Source organism: Morone saxatilis, unplaced genomic scaffold (genome assembly GCF_004916995.1).
Source record: "Morone saxatilis isolate NCDOM2014 unplaced genomic scaffold, NCSU_SB_2.0 Contig20, whole genome shotgun sequence".
Classification (NCBI taxonomy): domain Eukaryota; kingdom Metazoa; phylum Chordata; class Actinopteri; family Moronidae; genus Morone; species Morone saxatilis.
This window is the reverse complement of record NW_023339763.1, coordinates 293105-298978: the sequence shown is the minus strand read 5'-3', so window position 1 is coordinate 298978 and position 5874 is coordinate 293105.

Sequence of the window (5874 nt, the reverse complement as noted above, 5' to 3'; positions counted from 1 at the left end):
GAACCTTTACAGCAGAAAGTAACAGGAGATAAACCCTCCTGTTTTCTTCTTCTGTGGTCTCGTAGTAAAAAGATCGATTAATAAATACAAACATTAGTTTACAGAAATGTCACATTGGACAGAAACAGTTAATAAAGAGTCACTATTCTTATTTTATGGTGCTTGATTGTCAAAGACATTTACAGAATTTACATTTACCGCCAGTCAAATTAAAGGGACTGTTGTCACCCAAAAGGGGGCGGAGCTTAACACAAGGCCAAAGTACCCGGATGTTCAATAATAATTTATTAAAGTTATTATAATTGATGATAACTGTGTGAAAAGATCAATAAAACTCATTTTTAAGAATCCGCAGTGTGTCGCTTCCTGAGTCGACGATGTTTTTTTTTTAAGATACGACAGAAACCTTTACGAGTGGCGAGCAGAGCCGGAGGAGGCTGACGGGCCGTAAAGGTTAATCATTTTAAACACACACACACACGTAGCAGCGTACAGTTGGCGAGGTGTCGTGGTTCTCAGGGCTTTATGGCATCAATGTGTGTGAATGTGACCATAAACGCCGCGGGTAAACACGAGGGCGCCGTCGGTGACGAGCTGATGAATAAGGTCTTTTTAAGAATATGTTTGGCGAAGAGGCGAGCGGTGGGAAAAACAACACGGCGTCTCTTCTTCTGCTCGCCATAACTGAACGCCAGCTTCACTTCCCGGTTCACGGAGAAATGTTTGTGACCACGAGAGTTTATTAATAAAAGTTCCTGTATTTACGAATATTAACACAGTTTACGTAATACGGAGATAAAACCAGATAAAAATACTTGTTACATCTCAATCTTTAATTATACGAGTTGTTTGAGCCGTAAACTGAATCATGTGACTGTGATTAAACTCTTCAGTGCCGTTAAAATTCACTTTATCAAATTTAGATCAATATAAGTTAAAATGTCTCAACTCGTCCTGTTTAAAATCAACCTGAACCCTGTAGTGCTAAACTGCTAACTCAGCTGCAACGAACTTGCATTTAATGAGGGATAATTTCAGATTAAATGAATGATGAAATGAAATGAAATTAATGAAATTAAATGAAACACTAATTAAACATGAATTAAACAATCTCTGAGTTGTTCTATTAATGTTCTGTTCCCTGTGAGTTTGATTCTGTCGTTGCTGATGAGCACTGTGCTGCAGGGATTTCAACCAGCAACCGTCCAGGTGAAGCGTCCGTCCTCTTGTCCTCAGTTTCCCTCAGTTTCCCTCCTGAAGAGGAATTATCTGCGTCTTTATGGATTTATGGGAGATTTATTGTTTTACACTGATGAGTATTTAGTTTAGTTCGCTGCCGTAAAATCACATAAAAGCCACAATAATTCTCATCACACGAGTATTTGTGTTTTCAAGTGTTTGATTGATGTTATATTGATATTATATTGATGTTATATTGATATTATATTGATGTTATATTGATGTTATATTAAGAGCAGCTCCTGGTTTAATCAACAATAACAAACTTTATATAAATTCATATTTATTCAATATTAAATGAACCTTTTCATTACTATTTTTATTTGACTTAAAATTAAGGTTAACTTTATTTATTACAACCTTTTTACTGTTAATTGTTTCAGTTGTTCTGTTTTCAAATTAAAACTTCACACAGTTTAATGAATGAGGAGGAGATTAAAAGTTGAACAATAATAAATAATTTAACAAGTTAATCAGGCAGATTTATTAGATTAGAAAATTCATGTTTCTGTGATTTTGTTTAATTATAGCTCATTTTTGCATTTGTCCAACATTTTATTATTAAAATCAGATTAATTCCAACTTTATTACTTGTAAATCTCACAAATCAAATAAATGAAGTGAAACACATTGACACAACTGCATATTAAAGGTTCAAGGTTAATTTATTAAATAGATTAATGGATCTAATGAGTCTGACCTTTGACCTTCTTGTTGCTGAATGTGATTTGAAGATAAAAACAAAGAGTCTGAAATTAATGAATTTATACATCGTAGAAAGTTACAGTGGAAATTAAGTAATTGACTCGTGTTATAAAATAAAGTTGATTGTGGCGCCCCCTGTGGACAAAACCGCCTCGTTTCATTGAATTCAAGGGGAGTCCGACCCGGTGTCGTTAAGAATAAATCTAAATAAATCAAAATATTATTGTAGATCATAAAGAGGAATCAGTGTTCATAATATTTGACAATCATATTTATCCATTTAAATTAAATATAGATTGAATTATCCACCAAGGTGAATGTTTACTTTCTGTGGTTCATTAAACATTTAAACAAACAACAACAACAAAAAATAATAATGAATAAAATAAAATACACAACATGAACTCACCCTGAGAAAGAAATGACAAAACATTTAAGAAAAAATACGATTAAAATGTTCAAATGGTTTCTTTATAATAATAAATACATAATAAATACAAACTGACAATGACTTCTTTCTCTGATTAATTGATTCAATATTATAATCTGAAAACTCTGACTGTTGATAGTTAACATGAAACTCTGCTTCATGTTTATTATTGAATGTACAGCAGCAGGTCAGACTCTATCTTTATCTGTTCATGTTTAACTTTATTTAACATCCAACAGTGTTACCACAATAAAACAAAGTAATACAGCTGCTGTTAAATGTTACAAATTATATTAAATTAAAGTGCAATAAAGGTTTTAAAACAATTACAATAAAATAAACGTGAAAGAGAAACTCCTCGACATTAATCAGAGATATTAATAATAATAATACTTTAATTAAACCGCTCCAGGCGTCGCTCAGCTTTACATTTTTCTCCTAAAGACAAAAGAAACAAGAAACAATAAAGAAGGACGGAGGAGACGAGATAAGGAGGACTGTGTGTGAACTGGGTGTCCATCTTGTTTCTGTTTCCCCCTGTCACCTGTCCTCAGGTAAACATTAACCCGCCAACGGCCATAAAACTCCACTTTATGGAAAGTTTGATGATGGTGGCGGGTCGTAAACGCCGAAGCCCTTTATGGCCTCGCAGGTTGTTTCTGCTCACCTTGACACAGTCTGCAGTTTAACCCACAAAAACGTCCATGATTTTAATTCTAAATGTAATAAAAAATAGCCAATATATCATTAAAACATCTACAAATGGGCGACATTTGAATGACAGTAGACTTCTTTTGCCTGTTTGATTTGATTCTTTGTTAAATGGTCTCAACACAAAGCGTCTAATGTTGTGTTTTACATTTATTTTATTTGCTTGGTCCAATATTTTGGCACCTCAGGGCCACCGTACAGGTCGTCTACCTTACTGAGCACTGGTTCAGTGTGTTGTGTAATGTTTGAATTAAGTTTCTGTTTCTTTCTGACTGTAAAGAACTAAAATAAATGTAAATTAAATGTAAAATAAATCTGTGCAAGTAGTTTTTCTTTTTGTCTGAATGTTTGTTTTCATTTTATTCTACGCTGATTGACTGAAAAAACATTTATTTACACCAAATAACCGTCATATACTACTAATAAAGTTCATTGCAGGTCATTATGTCGTATTAATAGTTGCAGAATAACTCAATAAAACTGCTTCAGTGCTTCTGTACGGTCAATAAAGGAGGCGACAAGTGTTTGTGTCAATAAAGTTTCTATTTGGGGAAATGTCTTTGTCACAAATAAATAAATACATTTTTGATTTCGATTTTAAAGTTTCTTTTCTTTTGTGTCTGACACAGAAGTGTATTGATCTAAATGTCCTGTAGTGATATATTCACTATATATTGTCACATGTTTACTGTTTATAATAAAGACAAACAAACAAAGTGCTCACAGACTGAAGAAGAAACTTTATTGTCCAACATAATTCTGACTTTATAAACTTTCCTAAACAAATAAATCTTTTCAGAAGGTTCAGTATGTGTAAGTTTATGTTTATTTCGTTTTAAAACATCAAATTAAGTGATAGTGTGCTGATGTTAACGGCTGCTGCCACCTTGTGTTCAACATCCGAACAACAACAGAAGTTACTATTATAAATATAATTATGAAACAACTGGATAATAATATAAAGTGAGAACTATAATGTCTGAATATTAATAATAACAATAATCAGCAACAATTTTAATCATCACATTTTTCATTAAACAAATGTATTAAAAAACGGTTTATAAAGCATTATTATTATTATTATTATTATTATTATTATTATAGCAACATTTTATTGACCAAACTGATTAATTGAGAAAGTATTTGCGTAATGAATCTTTTTTAAAATATATTTTTTTATTGAGGTTTTCAAATATCAGAATCAGAAATACTTTATTGATCCTCAGAGAGAAACAGTTGTTCCACTCACACAACGTTAAAGAATATTACTTATATACAATATCTAACACAATATATAGAATATAAATGATTGTAAGGTATAAACATATAGTAAAAAGTAAAATAAAAATAGAAATAGAAATATAATACAAGCCTCTAGATATAATAAAATAATAAGAGCTTATATACAAAGTGAAGTTTTAAGATTGTGAATTACAAAGAATAACATAATAATCCAGTGAAGTGCACGTTGACCCGGGTATTGTACTTAATAACTTCTTGCACATTAACCAGTTTAATGACTAATGACACTCTGAGAGAGGAGTTGTACAGTTTGATGGCTTTTTAATCAACTTTATTATAGTTATCACATATTATACATTACATAGACTAAGACAGTGCTTCAGTTAAAATCCACAAAGTGCATCCAGCAAACATTTATAAAGTGCATTACACAGGAATGTCTGTGTTTGACCAGTTCATTGTGGCAACATAGCAGATAACAGCAAACAGGATGGATAACAGCCGCTGCATATTAATAAAATAATGAAATAAAATAGACTAAAAAAGGTTTAGTTCACTTTACAATCAAATACCAGTTGCCCGCCATTACCAACATTTTGTGTCACCAACTCCATGTTAGTTAATTAATCATTAATAAACATAAATGTCCAATTTAACTCTGACTCTGAAAGTGAATTTGCTCTGGTTGTTTTCTTTGTGATGTGATCTCAGAGCAGTGTGATGGATCATATTTCTACTGTGTTGTAAGTTCGCATTGTTATTTTGATTGTGAAGTGTGTTTGAATGGCTGTAATGTAGTTTTTAATGTATGCGCTAATGTATGTAGATGCTCGTCAGTCGTCATACCGCGCCGCTACGGCCGCCTACGGCGATCTCTCGGAGTCCGCCCGGGTGAGAGAGAGGCTTCCTACATACACCCTCAGGCTGCAGTCCGCGCGCCTGTAATGTAAATAATGGTTTTATTTGACGAATCCTACGCGGCATAAAAACGGAATATTCATACCTCCAAGACGTGGACGTATACTCTTCTGATTGCGGCATCATAGTTTCGGTCAACCTGACCAATCAGTGAGCAGCTGGTCTATATACAGCTCGATCGACGCAACACGACACATCTTTCAGCTGTTAACCAGAATATATACAATAATGTCTGAAAGGTAAGGGAGCCGAAGGCAGAGCAAAGGCGAAGACTCGCTCCTCCCGGCTGGACTCCAGTTCCCCGTCGGTCGTGTCCACAGCCTGCTGAGGAAGGGAACTACGCTCAGCGTCGGTGCCGCTGAGCTCGGTGTACCTGGCCGCCGTGCTGGAGACCTCACCGCGGAGATCCTGGAGTTGCTGGAACGCCGCCGGGACAAAAGAAGACCAGAATCATCCCCCATCTGCAGCTGCCCGTCCTAACGACGAGGAGCTCAACAAGCGCTCGCGGAGTCACCATCGCTAGGGAGGCGTCTGCCAACATCCAGGCCCGTCCTGCTGCCCAAGAAGACCGAGAAGCGCTCGCAAGAAGTAAAGCCGGATCCGACTGAACACAGACACCAAAGGCTACT